The sequence below is a fragment of the Carassius gibelio genome, chromosome A15, assembly GCF_023724105.1.
Source record: "Carassius gibelio isolate Cgi1373 ecotype wild population from Czech Republic chromosome A15, carGib1.2-hapl.c, whole genome shotgun sequence".
In the NCBI taxonomy this organism is placed as follows: domain Eukaryota; kingdom Metazoa; phylum Chordata; class Actinopteri; order Cypriniformes; family Cyprinidae; genus Carassius; species Carassius gibelio.
The window spans coordinates 12,981,112-13,002,782 of NC_068385.1; the positions used below are offsets into that span (position 1 = coordinate 12,981,112).

The 21,671-nt window shown below is 37.5% G+C and overlaps 1 pseudogene; it reads right to left on the reverse strand.

The window, feature by feature from the left end:
* Nucleotides 1-9,654: 9,654 nt before the first annotated feature.
* Nucleotides 9,655-11,311, reverse strand: LOC128029487 (ankyrin repeat and protein kinase domain-containing protein 1-like; annotated as a pseudogene).
* Nucleotides 11,312-21,671: the final 10,360 nt, after the last annotated feature.

The following is a 21,671-nucleotide window of genomic DNA, read 5'->3' on the forward strand; positions in this document are numbered from 1 at the left end:
TCCTGGAGGGCCGGTATCAAACAGAGTTAAGCTCCAACCCTAATCAAATACATCTGAATCAGCTAATTATTATCTTAGTAGGCAATCTAGGAAATTCCAGGCAGGTGATTTGAGGAAACTTGGAGTTAAACTCTGCTACTCAGGACTGAGTTTGGAGATCCCTGCTGCAAACCTTGTAAGAACTCTAGGGACAGACTTTCCTGCAAACTTTATGGAGTAAAAGAACATTGCAGCCACAAAAAGAAGTTCTTCTCCAGCCTGTGGGTTAACTTAACTGATGTGACGCAGAATGTTTGAGATGAATGCATGTTCTGTGGACGCCACAAACTACTGCAGACACAACCACACTGCTGAACTCTTGGCTACACAAACTTTGTGTAGTTTAAATGTACATTTTCTTCTCAGAATCCATAGAAAAAATCAAAATGCCTGGAAACCATCTATAAGGATAGTTCACACAAAAATAATTTACTCACATTCATGCTGTCCCAGACACAATGATATTTTTCTTCAGATGAAAAAAAAAGTTTTGGGGAAAATAATCCATCTCTGTGAATCCATATGATACAAGTGTATGGGACTAAAAAGTGGAAGCTTCAAAAACCACACAGAGTGAACATGACACCGAATCAATGTCCTCTAATGTTAAATGATATGTGTGTGATAAAAAACTACTAATGGTTTACACCTTTTAAAGTATCACTGGTTTTTAGTTTAAAAAGTTTGAAATATTAGTATTTTTATATTCTTGACTCATCAGCTGTTGTCATAAGGATTACCGTTGTGTTTGTTCTTTGGAGATATTTTTTGTTTTGTTCATGTTCATCTGAGTAAAGAAAGTCATATATATAGGATGGCATAAATGATGATAAATTATAATAATAATAATAATTTTTGTGTGGAGTATCCCTTTAAGATTCCATGCTTTTAACTGGCCCACAACTATTCTGAGTCATAACATTAAAAGACAGCAGAAAAGGGGAAAATATCCAAAATGTTCTCTCATCAGAATACACTGCTCCTTCTGAATGGTTGTTAATGGAGAAATATTATGGTGCAGTTACAGTATCTACTAGCAGGGCCTTATATACATATATATATATATATATATATATATTAGTGCTGTCAATCGATTAAAAAAAATTAACTAATTAATCGCACAATTTTTAAAAATTAATCGCGATTAATCGCGATTAATCGCAATTAAAAGACTGAAACTTTTTGGATATGTAAATGTAAAATGTAAATAATTAATGTAAACTCAAGACAAAGAAACTATTTAAATTCAAAATATGATTGTTTATTGGAATTTTTGTTTAACTTGTAACACAGATTTTCTCATGTAAACAACATACCTGCAATAAACCATCAATATCCTCAAAATTAACTGTTGGCTTGAAAGCCATATTTATTACAGAAATAAAAACACAGGCATGTAAGTACCATTTGAATTTCAAAACAATCAATGCCAATAAAAAACCAAAATGATTTCCATGTTGAATTCTAAGTGGACTGCAAAAAAATTCCAAAGTATAGTCATTGCCAGTGCTTTAAGTGGGCCAGTAAGCACAGTTACTCAGTACTGCCACTTCCAAATATAGCTCTTGAGCGTACCGCCACCTCTCCGTGCGCCCAGAACGTGCTTGTAGCGTACCGGTACGCTCATTTGGACATCTGTTTTAATAGAGGTTTTAATCTTTTACCTGCACTGCCGATTTTTAGACCGCCCTTCACAATGCAAGCTTCCTAATTCATCCCACCCAGAGCAGAAACTACATTACCCATTCACCCTTAAGTTATACAAGTGAATAGCGCATGTGTCGCTTTTCCCACTGTTAAGTGTCAACAACTCAACGTGGCCGGAGAAGGTGTGTGAAACTCGTTGTGAGTTATACTAAAGCAAAATCTTGAGTATTTATTGTCTGATAAACATTAAAAACTGTCCGCGGAGGTTGAGTCGTCCTGCAGCCCCCGCTGGCTGTTCATTTGATGCAGCATCTTTTTTCTTAATTCTAAAAAAATACCGTAGACGGCAAGGCACAAATTTAGATATTCATTTATCTAATTAATCTATAGCCTATGCACAAAGACAATATGATCTTTTTGTCCCCTTTTTGTTTTAAAGCTTGATGAAGAGAGAGAGTGCAAGTTGCTGCAGCTGTGAGGAGGACAGTGTTGCACGCGTACAGGAGTGATTGACAGTTCGCGGCACTGTGTACAAAAAATACTCCGCTACACAATTATTTCGTTATTTTCATTTAAGCTTATTAACGTTAGCGTTACAGAAAGGTCTGATTTACGCACTGTTACAGTCATTGTTTTTTTTTTTTAAACAATGACATTTGAGTTCATGATTTTAATGTTGCTGTTTCTTGTGGCAGACTAAATGAAGAGTAATGTTTCTTGTGGCAGACTGAAGAGTAATCCGGCTGAGTTTTATACTGAAACTTTCCATCTAAAAGTCCTTCCTTGGTCTTATCCATATTTCTTTGCACGTTGAACACACATAGGCCACAACTGGAAAAAAAAAAAAAAAAACTGCAACCGCGTTAATTGCGTTATTTTTTTTTAACGCGTTAAATATTTCAAATTAATCGAATGCGTTAACGCGCTAATTTTGACAGCACTAATATATATATATATATATGTGTGTGTGTGTGTGTGTGTGTGTGTGTGTGTGTGCATTTGCGTGTGTAAGCTACAGTGACACATTTTAAATAAAACACAGGCATTGATTGTGAAGCACAGATCACTGTCAGAACTGTCAGAGGGCCATCCACACAGACATGCATTGATGTTCTTAAAATGAGATTAAACCTGTGGTGTTTGACCCTAGACACCAGGGACATGTAAAGCCATAGTCATTAAAATCACATTTGTAAATAAAACCTGACAAGAAAATTATTTCACAACTTGTCTGCATTGCAGTCACAAATGCAAGTGGATGTGGAAGTGCTGTTTGTGAAGTTTGCAAATAATGATTTTGCTCTGACAGAATTAGAAACATTTAAGCAATGTAAACTCTGCACTTGGCTTTTCAACAGAAACAGATTAAGAACTTAAAATTCTTCAAGCTTCCTTAGCTGACTAAATCACCTGTTAAAAATAACTGTGCAGCTTGGTAATTTGCACTAAATATTCCCGTAATGGAAATACAACATTCCAGGTAAAAAAAACATCATGAATTTGGACAGTGTGTAATTAAATCAATTGTTCATTTGATACCCAGCAATCAGGGCTGTTGTCTTGTAAACCAATGGAAGGAGAAATGCGATGGCAGGTTTTATTGTCAGCAATCCTTGAATGCTGTCGCCACTTAACAGTATTTTAAAGGGGTCACTTGGGTGGGATATTGAGTCATTTTGGAGATGTGACATGGCAGAATGTATTAGAGAGGACGGGTAATATAAACAAAACATTTAAGGCTTTTCGTGTTTAAAACAGCAGAAATGTCACATTTAGTCGTTCACTTATTCAAGCATTAGCTTGTTTTGGACTGTTTTTTTCTCTGAGAATGAACTGTGCAGGCAAGAAGAGAGAGAGAGAGAGGAAAGGAGGAAGGGAGGGTGTGAGGACTCCCACAGCACTAAAGCTATAATCACTTGCTTGGCACGTTTACCCCCCTCCTATGAGCCCAACTAAAGAGAATTAAGCTGGGCCAGCTGAGCCACAGGCAGGTGCTGTGTTTGTTTTTCTGATGTGTTAATAAGAGCACTCCTGCTGCCCACTGGACCATCCTCCACACACCCCACTCAGTCAAATCACACAGAACTGATTCATTTAGCAGGGCAGTGCTGTCAGCAATTGCAAATAGAAGACATTTGTCTACACAATCATGTAATTATTTGAGGAAATAGCATTGAACTGTGGCTCTCCTATCCCTTCGGCTCAAAACTTAAGCCGTGTTTTGATTTGAAATGAATTTTGATTTACTAGGTCTGCCACTTATACATTTATTTTCAAAGTAAACACTTCTGCTTAAGCAGGAATATCCAATTCTTAAGAACAATGTGCATAATGTACCATATTTAGATATACGTTTAGCATGGAAAGGGTGATGATGCATCAGCCAATGAGTTAATAATGGAAATAAATAGAAACATTTGCTAACTTAGTTGTCATAAAATAAAATGTAAAATGATCCCACTACTGGCTTCATACCTTGTGCAAGAAGAGCAATCTGCTAAAGTTTTACAGAATTTATGAATTACTTGTGTTATCATTATCATTTATCTTTTTTGTGTGTGTCATTCTATTAAAATACTTAAACAACTATCCTATTGAATAATCAGTAAGAGAAGAATCCCTTTTAAAATAAATTTATCTGAAAGGTAAGTTTATCAATTACTTATACATAGCCCTATGAATATTTTCAGATTCAGTTGCTATTTCATTGAAGGCATGTCTTTAAAGCAACACTATGCATTCAAATTGAATTATTTTACTAAATGAATAGTGAAGATATGTGAAATGTATATATATAACTCGTGGAATTACTGAATAATAACACCATGAATTATATTAAGTATGAAATAAAATGTAGTTACACCAGCAACAACGTGTGAGTCAAGGCCTTCTGTGCCAATTTTTATTGTCCATAAATCCCCCATTAACAAACAGATACAAAATCCTTAAATATTCGGCATAATACAATGTCACAGTCACTATTTTACAGACACTAAACCTTGCAAATCTTAATATTCAGATGAAATGACAAAATTAAGAAAATCATAGCCATTTATTAAATGTGCTGATATATATATATAATTTAGTCATTCACCTTACTAAACTTGAATTTGAGCTATGTTGTGTTTTGTTATTTTTAATAAAAGTAAGGTTCAGCTTTTATATTTTATTAATGAAATATTTTATTTATGATATTCCAAAACAATGTAAAAATTATACGTATCATACACCCAGACAGATGTGAGTAAACCAGTTCAAAGTGAACTACAGAATTTATTGAATCAATATTAGACGTGATATTTAAAAATTGAGTGAATGAAAATCTAATTTCCATTTTGTGCAGCATGTGACCAGATCAGTGGATACCAGTTGTTTGGGGAAACTGCTTAATGTTTTATACATCAGGAAGTGACAACTGTGTGACGTTCAACCAAGATAAAAAGAGGCTTAGTGATGAAAGTCTCGTACTGAAGACCCGTCAAGGTTCAGTTTGAGGAGGCATCTACAGTTTGCTGATGTCACAATGACACACTGAGAATTTCCCGATTTCAGGTGAAAATAGAGTGAGAGCTCTAGAGAGGTAAGAATGATGTTATCAAGAAGCTTGATGAAGACGAATATCACTGGCTAGAATACAGACGCCTGTAAACCATAAAAAAAAAGAAAAAAAGAAATGTGCCTTATTCTATCATATTTCAGTGTTACTTCAATGACATAAAATTACTATTTTTGACTATCTCTAAGGAATCCTTAATCATATCCAACAGTTTCTGCATTATTCTTGCCCAAGGCCCTTCACAAAGCCAGTTTTAATCAACATGATGAATAATCTATAAAACATTATTTCAAATGACCACAACATTTGAGACTGCATCCCACATCAGCACCATTTGTTGCCAATATGCTCCTAAAAAGGTGATTCCGAGGTTTTTTGGATGGCAGTCTTAGGCAGAAACAAAAGACTACTTAAATGTTCTTAGCAGCATCTAGATTCTAGGCAACAAAAAGGATCATTAATAAAACATGAAACAAGTTCAATTTTCCTTTGGCACTGAATTTAATTATGTGTTTATAAAATAATAAATAATTTCATGCCTATATTACACTGTGAGATTATTCCTTTCAACAAAGTCTTGAGAAAGCTTATAATTTTTATTGGTATTGGTTTTCCTTGGGTAAGTACATTTTCAACACGCCAGCGGGAGCTCACTGGGATATGCTAATCAGTCAAACCATGACACTTTATTTGCATGTGGTATTCCAGGGATTCTCATTCTAGAAAGCGTTTGATTGGACAAAAATCTGTGTAGTGCAGGATGAGTCATCAGTATTGTTGGTCGGTTTGTCTGGAAGAGAAAGAGTGTATATTTGAAATATATGATATCTAAATGCTATTTTGCCAACTTTTAGTAGGATGTCAGAATATAGATGACCAAAATTCAGGAAAATTGCACTCTTTGTGACATTAAACAGTGGTGTCCTCTCGCTATAGCAATTATGTAAACAAAATAATTGTAATGGTCTATTTTAGCAACTGCTAATGTGTTGACAGTGAAATCAGGGTGTCATTCTCTGGAAGAGGGTTTGGTGCATGCTGGGTAAAACTTAATCAAGCACTCATTAGTCGGGCTTTCTATGTGCTTGCCTAAAGGACCCAAAAGTAATGAAATGAAATACTGACAGAGCAATAATTGGTCATGCTTCACTAGCAATCTTCTTTCGGAGATGGTACTGTATTCTTTAGCACATTTCTTTGGATGTGCAGTCTTGTGTATAAATGCATTTTTATCAAATTTGCCATGGAGATTTAAACTTAATCCGCATATATGATGCTCTTTGGTGCGTTAACAAGTCCACAGGGAATATTTTGGGCTGTGGTATTATGAATGTTTTGAAGCTTTGAAGAAAAATGTTCCGTCGCAAATTCAACTCAGGATCTAAACACTAACAATTATTTAATTATATAAAAATGAGGATATCCGACAAGTGTAAATCACGCAGAAGAAAGCCTTCTCTTAATCTGCCTTTGTTTTATTGTGTAAACATGAACACACAAGCACACACTGAGCTCAATTGTTCTTCTTTTCCTTACTTGGAATTAGACATATGACAGGAAATGATCTGATCCATGCATTTTCTAAACTTTCTAATCTCACGTAAGGTCCCTCTGCATGGGAAAAACACCTAAGAAGCATGCTGTTACATAAAACTTCATTTAATTTCATATCAATACATATGAATGAGGATTGCATCTATTTGTGCTGTAGACGGTTTTGTTATTATGCAGACTTTAATGAGATATTTAAAGTGTCATGTACATTACAGTAGAGAAGCTCAGAGCAGAGCAGTCTGTGATTATGGGCTGCATGTGTTCAGATTCTTTCACAAGGCATTGATGTTTTATTAACATATTCACGCCAGAACCTTGCAAAAAAAAGTGATTCTGATATTCTGACATTTGTTTCAGAAGCTCTGAATCCTCATTACAGCTTTCTAAAACACTGAAATAAACATTGTACATATACATTGAATGAAAACACCCTGAAACGAAAGATTGACTCGTTCTCGAGTCAAGAACCGGTTTGCAGTGCTTTTGACCGTTTGCTGTTGTGGCCACAACTTCTTATGTTGAGGGAACTACATGTTTTTCTAGTGGCCATGAATCTAATGCGTAAACAAACCTGTGTGACCATAGCAACCCTGGATAATCAGAGATGTATTAATTTATATTTTATTTTGAGTTAATGAAATATTATATTATTTATTATAGAAAATATTTTATTATAAAATTATTATTATATTAACCATATGCCTTGGTTACCGGACTTTATTACATGCCAGTGGTATAGCCCCATCAGAAATTGATTAGCCCTGGCACAAAATGTAGTTTCATTTGTAAAAACACAACAGGCTCATTTATCATTTATCTGACAATTATGTGCTGATTGTGCTGTTGAGCACTCCGCTCATAACTTTAGCACAGAATCAGTTCAAAATCAATCACCAAAAGAACCAGGGCCGGGTTTCCCAATAACAATTGATCTTAGAGCTTAAAAGCGTTTTCTACGAGTAATTTTGCAATTGTTCGTTATTATTTCACGTAACAATGCACTTAACACAGTTGCATGTAGCTATGCTTTAAAGGAGTCGCTATCTGTTTATCTAGTGCTGAAATGTCACGTTATAGAATGGCTCTTAACTGCAGTACACTTTCGTTTATTGACGTTAACCAAATGCTGTTTTCCTGACAGACAACTTGGATATAATAACTATAACACAATACAATATTATAGTCTATAATATTATACTTTACATAATAATATATAATATACTGTAAATATTTTATATATATTATGTTAGGTAAAAAATGTTAGCCTAAATGCACTGTAAGTCTCTTAGGATAAAAGCGTCTGCTAAATGCATAAAATTATTAAATACATTTATTTATACACAGTATAGAGAGAGTGAGACCAAATACATTTTGCTGGCAGACTGTGGGGCTTCAGCAAGTCATTGACATATTTTTTTTTTCCCCACAGTCTTTGAAACATTTCCTACATTTACTTTTTTTTTTTTTATTTGTTGTTGTTCTTGTTCAGTCATTTAATTTAAATGTGTATTTCTATATTTCTGCCTTTTTAATTATTTCATTTATAAATTAATGAAACAAAACTAAGAAAACGAGTCATAAAGTGTACAATAAAGCACAATCAAATCCTTATATTATAATCACATTGCGCTTGAATAAAGTTAAAGGTGTAATCTGCCGATTGTCCTGCAGGTGACCATATAAACCCTTTTTTCTTACGATGCACTTAGGGCTTAACTAATACTCCAGAGGGTCGCTGTGATTTTTCCAAGTAAGAAATGTTCCTGGATCAACATCTTCTGATGATCATGGATCAACATCATTGTCCAAAAATATAGACTTAACCCAATCCCTACCCCTAAACCTAACCTTAATTTATTATAAAATCAGTGGGAAATAATAGTTGATTAAAAAGGGTGTAGAAGCCCCTAAATCTGATTGTAAGCCTAAAACAGATATTTTCTGAAAAGTTATATCTCAGTTCTGATTGGTTGATTGGAATGTTGATCCAGGAACATGTTGTACTTGGTGAAATCACGCTCGCCTACTCCAGAGCACTCGTAGATCTACGATGATTTTCAAGTGAAACAGACCGTAATATTAAGATCAGTCATATGATAATTTGAACGATATGATAATTTGAAAGAACTTCTTAGGCTTACGAAGCTTTTGGGAAATTCAGCCCAGTTCGGTTCAGATGCACGGTGTGTCAGTCTGCTTCATGCTGAATCACACAAGGGCAGTATCATCAGCTCCTCGGTTCTCAAACCGGACGTGTCCGACAGAAACGGTTCTCGGTTCAGTGTATTGCTGATCCGAATACCGATGCAACCGGCTCTTGACTCGAGAACGAGTCAGTCTGTTGTTCGTTATATGGCTTGGCTCAGTGTTCATCTTCAGTTCTCTCTTCACAGCAGTTCAGTCAGTGTACTGTTTGAGTAAATGAATTACTCCGGGATATTGGTTTATTCTGACTCAGAGGGAGTGTCAGCCAAATTAAAAAAAGTTAACAGCTTAAGTCATTTGTGGATTAATGCGTATTGAAGACGCAAACCGTTTTAAACAATTCAGTTCGATTTAGTGAACTGGTTCAAGAATAAGTTGTAACTTTTGTTATTTTGAACCAAAATGTATTTTCGATGCTTCAACAAATTCTAACCAACCCTCTGATGTCACATGGACTACTTTGATGATATTTTTATTACCTTTCTGGACATGGACAGTATACCGTACACACAGTTTCAATGGAGGGACAGAAAGCTCTCGGACTAAATCTAAAATATCTGTGTTCCGAAGATGAACGGAGGTCTTACGGGTTTGGAATGACATGAGGGTGAGTTATTAATGACATAATTTACATTTTTGGGTGAACTTACCCTTTAATGTTCCACAGAAGAAATAAAGTCATACAGGTTTGGAACAACATGAGTATGAATAAATTATGACAGAATTTTTTAATTTATGGATAAATTATCCCTTTAACATTATTCCATAGCTTGTGCAACCTAAGTGTCTAAACAGATATAGAAAGATATTTCAGTGTTGGAGCACATTTTGATTAAATATTGCAAAAACAAACAATTGTCTTTTTAGGAATAAAATGCCCCGATGAATCATTCAAAATAAATAAACAGACTGAATTTAGATTTTATGTTTAGTTCCACTACACACTGCTAATTGTTAAATCCTTCATTCATATCTCTTCCATTCAGAGAACACACCTGAGCTCTTAACCAAACCCAGACAACGGTGTTAAATTCTAGGAATCTAAAACAACAACAGCAAGACTGTTTATAAGGACAGGCTTTGCAGGAGAGAGGAAATCGATGGCAGAAATCAATGCTGCACTCCCTCTAATGGTGGAGTTGTCTGTCACCAAACACGGCTCGCTTTCTGCCAAGATCTCAACCAGTGTGCTAACTGTTTAGTAGCTCCACAGTTTCTGTATAGTTGCAACTTTGAGCTATGGTTAAAGTGGTACATCCTTTCTAGTCCTGAATATCCTGCTGTGCATTATTCATCAGCAGGGCTTTGATGATTGGGATGTTGCTGAGCTGGTCAGTTAAATGCAGTGGTGTTGACTAGCTGTTGTTCTGGGCGTTCACACTGAAATTATGAGATATCAGCTGCAGAACGCTAGGGAAGCAGCTACTATTGCAGGCTAAATTGAGTGGTGTCCAGCCATTATCTTCAGCCAGGTTAGGGTTGGCACCTGCTGTTAGCAGCACCATCACCACCTCCGCCTGCCCATGATGGCAGGCAAAGTGCAGAGGAGCCGTGGTGCTCCTCCAACATGAGGACAGTCTCCGGATGGCCTTTCAGGGCAGCCATGTGTATGGGTGTCCAATTCTGATAAGTTCTGATGTTGGGGTCAACTCCTTTACTCAAAAGGAGTCTGCAGATACCTGTGTAACCCTTCAGAGCGGCAAAATGTAGGGGACTGTAGCTTTGCTTATTCATATCAGCCCCATTATTAACCAGAAAATGGACCACCCTGAAGTGCCCCTCATCTGCCGCCAAGTGTAGAGAAGTGGATTGAAGATTATCTGGTTTATTAACGTCAGCTCCATTTTTGAGCAAGAGTTTGACTATGTTCACATAACCATAAATGCAAGCCACGTGAAGCGGCGTACGGCCAGACTGCTGCTCCACGGCATCCAGACATCGGAGCAAGATTCTCACAATGTGCATGTGGCCGTTCTGAGCAGCTAGATGCAAAGTGATCCACCTGTCCTTCTCCTTAGCATCCACTCTCATCTTATTGTCTAACAAAAGGCGAAGGGATCTGTCGTCGCCAGCCTTTACGGCAAAATGCAGCGCGGTCCACTGGTCGCCATCGTCAAGGTTGATGTCAGCTCCACAGTCTGCCAGCAAGCTGCAGATCTTGTAACATTTGTGCAGAACCGCGACGATGAGTGGGGTGTAGCCTTTTACACTCTGGCAGTTCACTGAGGCTTTCAGATTCAAGACCATCTGCACTCTTTTCCCGCTTGCCACGGCATGATGACGGAGAGAGTTGTTGTCTTGGAAGTGCATAAACACTTCCAAATACTTCACAAATGCTCTTTTCGCAAAACTGTGTCTTTCTTTACAAGGAGAGAGTTAATGCTAGAATCATCTGTAGGATTTTTTTTTTATATACTGTAGTAATAGTATGAACGAAGAGAGTTTCTACAGACAAATTTGGTCAAAATACTTGCCTAAGGAGTCAGCTGTTTTCTTTGGATAATGGAAAGAAAACAAAATTGAATGAATGTTATTTCTATTGTGTGACTAATAGCAAAATTGGCTGACATCAGAAAGTGGTAAAAAATGAAGGTGTTATTGTTATGAATTTTAAAATGTTTGTGTGCCTTTTTTGTTTATGTTATGCTGGTCAATATGGCAGTTACCTTATAGTATGTTTACATAATTTACAGCATTTTGCATAGACACGCTAAACTGTAACTCTAAAACCACTAAACATGTCATCACTGATTTTTGGTGCGAGTGGACAAAAACAATTACATTTTACACATCCACAAAGTTTTTCCTTCAAGTACAGATGACAACATTGTCAAACAGTTCCCTCTTCATACGAAGCCACAAAAATTAATATATTATTCATGCAAGGCCAGTCGTCAGTCACTTTGTAGGGAATCACTACGTGTCTGCGGACATAGCTATAGATTGAACACGTAGAGACACATTTGCATGATTTTGATGTTTTCACAAATTTGCATTTTTGCAGATTAAACGGAGACAATAACCGTATCATTTTCCAAAACTGGCACTTTGAAATCTGTTATCCCAACGTTTTTGCATTTTCAGGCCTCCGAAATGCTGTTGTCATATAAATGAAAGAACAAAACACATGAAAAGATTTCCATTTTCACTTGAAAACTGTCATGTAAATGCCCCCTGAGGCTAAATGAATTCTGATTAATGTATAAATGCTGGATGGAGCTAAACTGCAATCACATTATCTAGGTCTGTTAGTTCGACTTTGCAGAAAGTGGACTGGTGCAACTTTTAAGTGCTTATAATCAAGCACTATTGTAGTCTTCATTGAACAGAAACATGAACCAAAATGAGGTTTGTTAATCTTCTTGTCTAAAATCACATTGCACATTATCAATGAGCAAGAACGCAATACTGATACCAATTTTAGTTTGATTACAAGTCTAAATACTGGACAAAGCTAGGCTCCAATGGATTTTAAACCAAATGGTTCAATTACAAGTGTTTATGACATTCAAAAATGATGAATTATCTCGTTTAAATCATTCCTTAACATTCTGCAAGGTTTCCTTCCCAAAGTTAGATAAGAAAATGTGTTCACAGATCCCTAAGTATTACTCAAACTAACACCTTATGTGATGACGATATGCCGTGGTCTAAAGATGCACTAGAAGAGTCACTTACATTCCATACCTGTTCAGGCAGACACTTTCTTATCTCACCCTTTGCATTCATGTCTGGGATTTTTAGGACTTCGCTAAGGACTTCAGTCAACCGAGCAGTCTCTGCAGAGAAATGGAGATGATGCAGTTGAATGTCACTTTGGGAGCAATTTTGCTCTAGCTCTTTTTCAGTCCTTCTTACACAAGAGTGAACATTTGAGTAAAAAAAAATGTGCAAACGGCCAGCCAATGATTGACAGCCTTTTAGCGGCCTAATTGGGCAGTGTATAATGTGAGATAAAATCGTAATGCAGGGGATATAACGGTGCTAATCACACTGCATTTTTAGTAATCTGATGTACAAGATTAATTGTATTCAACTCATTATACAATATGACACTGCAACAGAATGATCAGAAGCTTATTAAACTACTTTAATGCTTTTAACACTAAAATTCATTATTGCAGTCCCTAAATCAAATAATTTAATTACTAAACGTGACCTGAGGAAGAAACAGTCACAGAAGAACTGGGAGGCTGATAAAAGATGCAACAATGTTGGTTGTTTGCTCATTGTTATTTCAGAAGAGTAAGACAACTCAGTAAACGTCTGCTGGGACATTTGGAATGCATTTTGTCTGCACTTATTATAGTCTTCATTAAACATAAACCAGAACAAAAATCAGGTTTGTTACTAGAGAAGGCTGGTCGCCTGGTGCAATCTTGGTGACAGCATTTCTGAATGACACCAATCATGTCCTCGCACTTAGGGGATTTTTATTTCAGGGATCTTCTCTACAAGCAGGCCTTTTGCTAGATGACACTCTGATTCATATTTCTGTCATATTCAGACCTGTGACAAGGAGAATAGAACAAATAGCTTGGAGTGTTTTCTATTTTGTTCTATACAATCTCCAAATAATGCACTTGTAAACAAACACTTGATCCCCTTCAGAAACTCGAGCTGCATCAAAACGCTATGGGAATGCCTTTAGCGTGACCACGCTCTGAATCTTGTGTGTATTCAGACCGATGGATGGGAAAGACGTCACGGGTGGGTGACGTAGAGACCAGGAAGCTATAAAAGCACATGCAGTGGAACCCGTGTCAGCTTTTTGTAATTCAGCAAGCACTCTGTGTGTGTGTCAGTCAACTCTTTGTTGTGAGTCTTATTTTGTGTTGTTAGTCCCAATCATTTAGCTCCATTATGTCAAAACCTGAGGCTAAGACAAAGCATTTGAAGGGCTAGAGCACACCGTGTCATAGGCTTTGTTCCTCCCTGTCCACATTATTTTACGGATTGGGATAGACACTGTCTGTGCTTTGTCTTCTTGGAAGCAAAGCACGTAGAGTCGGCTCTCAAAGGAGTGTCTAAAAGAAGTAGACACTCTCTTGAGGAAGGAGGCCATTGAGGTGATCCCTCCTCACGAAAGAGAGTCAGGGTTCTACAGCTGGTACTACATCATTCTCAAAAGGGTTGGAAACATTTCCTATTTTAGATCTGCGTCAGTTGATCCGCTCAGTCCTGCGACTGAAGTCAAGATGCTCATCAAGCAAGCTGTGTCTCAGATCACATCCAAGGATTGGTTTGTCCCGATTGATCTGAAAGATGCATACCTCCATATCTCAATCCTTCCTCATCACAGGAAGGTCCTGAGGTGTGCTTTTTTTTTTGGCTTGGGATTTACCAAAGAGATTACTAATATAATTTAAGGGAATGCCTCTAGGGGGACCAAAAATTATCATTTCAGTTTTTCTTTTCATTAAGGTACTAGAAATCTCATAGTTTTAACAGCAAAATAGTTTTAGTCTTCCATTCTTATGTGTACTTGTACCTGTAATCATTGGTCGTTGCCTTTAGGGCACGTTTCCAGCCAGACTTTAACCTTCACCTTATAGACTCGACGAAACTTGCGCTCAGCCAGTTTCTCCCAGTGACTTTCAAACTCATCTGTTTTCAAATGATTAAATCTCTCCAGGCTACCATCTCTGAAAGAATCCTGCAGACTGGAATTAGCTGCTGTCATTTTGCTTTCCAGGCTCAGGAAATTAAGACGTTGCCCTTCAACATTTCTTCTTGGCACACAGAAACCAGGTCAAAGAAACACATAATAAACAAAAGCTCTGCTGGTTTTGGTAGGAGGAGTCACACTCCTGATTATTAGAAGAGAAATTTAACACAGCCAGTTTTTAATGAGTTCCACAGGTGAGGCTTTGAGATTTGTACGGGACACCTGATAATATAGCAGCTTCATGTAATCAAATAATAGCATTCCTGTATGTTTGTGGTTTGTTGCTAAGGAAGAAGTTTCATTTTATGATTAATTGTCTTACAGTTCAAAACGTAAATAAAGTACATGTCACATTTTCAATATAATTACTATTGTTCTCTAGAAGTTCTCCTGTTGTTCATTAATCACTCAAGCACTACATCTTGAATTTCTTGGCACATGAGCAAAAACCTCTGGAGTGAATGTTATTCTAAGTCAAAGTGTGATGTAAATTACTGTAACCTTCGATGACAGGCTTTCAAAAAATTAAGTAATAATACTAACAACAGTAATTAACAATCAAGCTGGGAGCAGCACTCTTATACTCTTCAGCGCTCTTGCAACACTTTGAAGGAGAGACTTGGCATTCAGCTGCTGCGACTAAGTCTTTGTCGGCCATCCAAAGAGACACTTCATCCTATAAGAAGTGCACAAAGAGCCAGCCATTGCATTTCAACATGAATACAGGATCTGCTGACTTTCTACTTGGGCATATATTGATGCAAGGACCAGACTCAAAGTCAAAACATGTCACAATGTTCTGCTTTGTAATGATGCAGTAAAGGTGACTATAATTTTCGGTGTGAATAAATAAGCTAATAACATTAATTACTGAGGAAGTACTTATGCAACAAGCATCCACAACTGTTTCTAATGATCTATTTCTCTACTTTCGAAGATTTAACATCGAAGTTTGTTTCCTTTTATTTCTGTAACATATTCGCATCATTTCCCATGGGGTCTATATTGGTTTTACTTTCAATTACAATAAGTCATTATGTTTTTTATTAAGTGATCTTACATTTACATTTAGTCATTTAGCAGACGATTTTATCCAAAGCGGCTTACAAATGAGGACAATAAAAGCAGTCAAAACTAACAAAAGAGCAACAATATTCAAGCCAGTAAGTCTGCTGTGCCCCTAGGTTGTCCCAACCTGGCAGAGGGATTTACATAGAGATGCATCTCAAAGGCAATCTCTGCTTGTTACTACTTAATTGCGTCTCTTTTTTTCCTCCAGTGGCAATTATTTGAAAGGGAAACACATAACGTGAAGCCTAATACACAGCTGAAGAACATGACTAATTTTTGAGAACGCTGGGGTAATGATACATTCAGAGAAGCATTCATGTATATCTTTGACATCAGTATGTCCTACATTGAAGAATGGTAAATCTCAAAGCAGCAAAGAAACTAGGCAATGTTAGGATGAGCAACCCAACAGCGGCTTTAAGTAAACCCAAAATGGAAAATTCTGTCATAATTTATTAACTGTCATGTTATTCCAAACCTGGATTACTTTAAAAAAAGAAGATATTTTTTTCTTTTTTATCCATACATGAATCTTGTTTTGGATAACATGAACCTTCACAAATATTCTTCAAAATATCTTTGGTCTTAAATTGCGTCACACAGTAAATTGTCAATACTGTGGCGATCTATGAAGGAGGTCATTTTCACACCAAGCAGCTGTTGGACAGTCTGAGAAATCTGCATGGGGAAAAATCATGTGGATTCCTACAGAAATTATTGAATATTTTAGTAATAATTTAGTAGAAACAGAAGATTCAAGGTAAATCTGACTGCACTTTTATGAAGAGAAAAAATAAAAAAGGTTTTGGAACAACTATATGACCTATCACTTTAAATAGCTGTCTGTTTACATTATTTTTATTTTATTTTATTAGTTTATTTGACAGGGGCCGTGCACAGTTCAAGACCTGTACCAGAGTTAGCTGTAAAGCTAATTTACATCTGTGGTCCCTGGGCAATTCTCTTGGTATTCACTCATTTACTTAGCATGTATAAGTGTTCACAACGAAATGGTTGACTGGCTTGCAATTTTTACATCTATATTGTAATATTAAAAAGCATGGCACTATGAAACAGAATAAGCGTGTTTCCAAGAGCAATTTGGGCCTCTTTTAACAGTGTTAATAGTTTCATCAATCTCCTAGTGCAGCAACTAAACATAATGATGAGCAATTCAAAAACTGTCAGATAATGATTGAATTCTCAATGCAGATTTTAGTCTGGTTGGCTGGTTTGCAGTGAGCTCTGTTCTGTTAGCATTCACAGAATGCCCTTGACCAGCAGTAGGCAGACCTTTGCAGACAACATCTGTTTGCCACCCAGACAAGAAAGAGAGCCAAACACACCAGGAAACAGCTGGCCACTGAGCTGATGATCACTACAACGATTTCAGTGTCATCTACACGGCATTAACAGACCAAATCAGACCGGCAGTTTGGCTATGAATGTTTTATTATTCCACCAGAAAAAAAAAACTTGGTAATAAGTTACCTGCTGTTTCAGGGAATGATGAATTGTCTGCTTTTTTCAAAACAAGGCTGAAAGTAATGCAGTTATCCGTGCTGCTAAGATGACCCCTGCTTCATCTCTGAAATGTGCATTTTGACACTTTGACATGCACTGCTGAGATGAGAAATGGATAACCAATAATGTCATCATCCTGAAATCAAGCCATTACACGGAGCTAAAATAAATCCCCTAAACTTCTGCATACTTGAAACTTGTTTTCAGGCTCAATTAGTTATTCTGTTAGCCTACAAACTGCCGACCACTTCACTTTCTGTCTTGCAGTGACAGACTAATAAGCTCAGGGAAGATCATTTGTTTAGAAACTGCAGACACTGTCATCAAAACAGGGAGAGTAATGAAAAGGAGAAAATCTTTCAGCAGAAATATTGAGACCTCTTCAACAGTGATAAATGATCGGCAAGTTTTCATCTGTGAGGCCGGGTTCTGTCTCACCTTCTCGCACTGTGAATGGTTCCTCAAACACACGCTCAGGTCACAGTGCAGGTAAGCCATGGCGTAATTGATCATCTGGAAAAAGACTGATGGCGAAGCTGGCCCTCTTTGACAGGACGCTAGGAAGTAGTCTAATGTCATGAGGGTCTATAGGCAGCCTGAGGGAGTTCACATCAAAGAGACGTGTTAGCTCTGGGAGCAAACAAAACTAAAATAATGAACTTGCCGGGTTGATGCAATAAGAGGTGAAATGTCTGGCGCTAAAAAGCATGACAATTAAATCCTGTGGATGGATGTGGATGCTATATGCAAATATCTGGTGTTTTTGTAATAACAATGGTAGAAGTAGTTCGATTTATTCCAATGTGAGATGGTAATTTAACATCATTTAACAATTATTTTAACATAATCTATCTAGCACTGTCAATGGCATACACAATTTAGTATATTTTGTAAATTGCTATATATCAGTGTCATCATAACTCTTATTTTCTAAATAAATCGTATTGATGTTTTTGTGAAAGATTCGGCCATGCATGCATTTCATTTAAAATAAAAGTGTAAAAAATTGAGCTTAAAATATCTCAAATGACAGAAATTTCTGTGGTGATGACATATGGTGGATTATTACTGCACAAAAAAGTAAAAACACTTTCACACAGCTTAAGTAACTACAATAATACATGAAAGAACATTAGTACATTTAGTACATAAATCTACTGAGCGTAGTAAGCTGTCTCTGGATATTTGTGGCAATGTGCTATTGGCAACAGAGCTGAGAAAGTGAATACTTCACATACCAGCAGGGACACAGAAATCAGCAGTTTACTGTACTGCTCTAGCAACAAAACTTTCAGCTAAATATAGGGACATGCTTTGCCCAGGATAGCTTTCTCATGTTAAACAGTTTGAGGGAATGTAATCATATAATCATATAAACAGGAACGAATGCTTATGTATTAAACTTTCACCTAAAAACGAGGGAGAATGAATCCCTATAATCCAGCCATGCTCGGAACATGTAGTTGATCTGGCAACATAATGTGAAATGTGGCCTGGTTCAAGGACACCATGTGATTTCAGTTAATCTAAAATAACTTGAGAGGTGCACATTACCTGCAAAAAATGCAGCAGGTGGTGTTAAATTCATCAAGTCTGGCGGTGGGAGAGAGGCAGCAGGATTTTATCTCTAGGTTCACCTGGCTGTTATTTGTTTTCAGGCTGATGACACGTATATTTCCGAGGGCAGGGATGAGATCTCCAGGCATGATATCTCTCTCCAAGTTCAGAGACTCATCTCTGTTGTGTAGTTGCCAGTGCCGCAGATATCATCTGAGATTTGCGCCGGACTGGAAGAAGACAATCAGACGGTCAAAATCCAATACAGTGCAGTGAAAATTAATCAAGTAGACTACAGTTCATCCCCCCGCTGGCATCTCTATAGATCGTATCTGTACTTGTGAAGTTAAAGTTTATTCAGTAACATGAAGTAAATATTGCGTTATTTTGCCCTGAAAAACCATTGGTTTGGAGCTCACTAATAGCTGTGGGCATACATTGGACTTGATTTTATTTTTTTGGTTTTCCTAAAGCTCCCTTTTTTATTCAAAATATTATAGAAGGCTGTTAATCATCATCTTGTCATACTACGCTGCCGGAAAGAACACAGAGCCGAGGATAATCGAAATAGTCTTTATTTATTCCAACAGGGAGACCAGGAGGAAGACGCACGTATGGAACTGGTAGACCCAACAAAACTGAACAGAAAGGATACTGGCTTATAAAGGCTGGATAACGAGGAACAGACAGGTGCAGGGAATCAATTATGATCAAACTAAACAAGGACAGGAAACTGACCAAATAAGGAAAAACAGGAACTGACACACATGACAACAGGTCAAATCCTGACATTTTGGCCGCATCCCGGAAGTTTCGTCCTTGCACCGTAGGCAACAACAGGATGAGGCATAGGTGGGAGCTTGGGAGGATGCTCCGGTGGAGGACGGACCCCCAGGAGGGGCCGGCAGACAGATACGATGGAGGGAGGAACCAGGGAGGAGACAGGAGGAGCTTGGAGCAGTGGGAGTCCCCAACTACAGGGGGCCAACCAATGGCGATGGAGCAGGAGCTTGAGATGGAGGCGGAGATCCAGAGATCCACGGCGTAGCCAGAGTGACTGAGGACCAAGGTAGAGCTGGCGGGAAGAGGGAGCCCAATGGAGCTGGTGGAACGGAGTGACTAGCCACAGCCAGTGGAGAGGAGTCCAGAGATGATGGCGGGTCAACGCCTGACCAAGGCGGAGCCGGAGAGATGAGGGAGCCCAGTACAGCTGATGGATCAATGGTTGACGGTGGAGGATAGGGAGCTAGGAGCCGAGGTGGAGCGACTGGGACTACAGGCAGAGGCGGAGTCCAGGCCTCAAAGGCTGGAGGCAGAGGTGAGGGAGACTCTGACCACATATGACAACAGGTCCAATCCTGACATAACTCATCTCATTCTTAAATAAATATTCAGTTCTGGATCAATTTCAGTCTGGTTTTAAATCAAAACATAGCACAGAGGTCTGACCCTTTAAAAAGTACACAATGTCTTGATGCTTGATCTTGATGAACGAGTCAGTCTGTTGTTCGTTATCTGACTCGGCTCGGTGTTCATCTTCAGTTCTCTTTTCACAGCAGTTCAGTCAGTGTACTGTGTGAGTAAATGAATTACTCGGGGATATTGGTTTGTTTTAACTCAGAGGGAGTGTCAGCCACATTAAAAAAGTTAACAGCTTAAGTCATTTGTGGATTAATGCATATTGGAGACGTGAACCATTTCAAACGATTCAGTTCGATTTGGTAAACTGGTTCAAGAAGATCCGGTTACATCGAATGGTTCGTTCGCAAACCGGATATGACAAACTGCTTTGTTTTGAACTCTCTCTCACAACAGACACAGAAGAGAAGACAATGCTGAATAAAGTCGTCGTTTTTGCTATTTTTGGACCAAAATGTATTTTCGATGCTTCAGAAAAATTCTAACTGACCCTCTGATGTCACATGGACTACTTCGAAGATATTTTTCTTACCTTTCTGGACATGGACAGTAGACCGTACACACAGCTTCAATGGAGGGACTGAGAGGTCTCGGACTAAATCTAAAATATCTTAAACTGTGCTTCAAAAATAAATGGAGGTCTCACAGGTTTGGAACAACATTAGGGTGAGTTATTAATGACATAATTTTGCTATTTGGGTGAATTATCCCTTTAAGGTTTTACTTTGTTTTTAAAGACATGCATGTTCTAGCACCTGGAACTGGACATAATCCAGTTTTACTCTCCGAGATGGCTATGAGGTAATCTAAAAAAAAATCTATTAAAGGTCCCTATAAAATCCAAAGGAGACCATACCTTTTTGATTGCAGCACCTTGTCTCTGGAATGACCTGCCACTGGAAATTAGATGTTGTACATCCTTACAAAACACTTTTAAGAGGGGACTTTTTTGCCTGTGCATTTGATGTGAGATAACTGGTGTATATCTGATGGTCTTGTTTGCTGATGTCATGTTGTTTTATTGGAAAGCACTTTGGCCAACATGAGTTGCTTTTAAATGTAGTATACAAATAATAAACAAACAAACAAAGTAACATAAAGCTAAAGTATCATTCCATCCACAACAGCAGCAGATATAGCCTATTTCTTTTTTTATATATCACTAAAATGAAATATCTATCTATCTATCTATCTATCTATCTATCTATCTATCTATCTATCTATCTATCTATCTATCTATCTATCTATCTATCTATCCTATGCTGCAGACTGATGTAGCACTACACACATGCTAATAAAATAGCTTGTTTTCCACATAAAAAATGATTTAAGTTCTGTGTCATTACCTGCTGGGAGAATCGGGTGATATAATCCTCCTCTTCTTGTTTATCTCTGGCAGGTCTGACACAAACCCAGCAGATACCCCTGAGT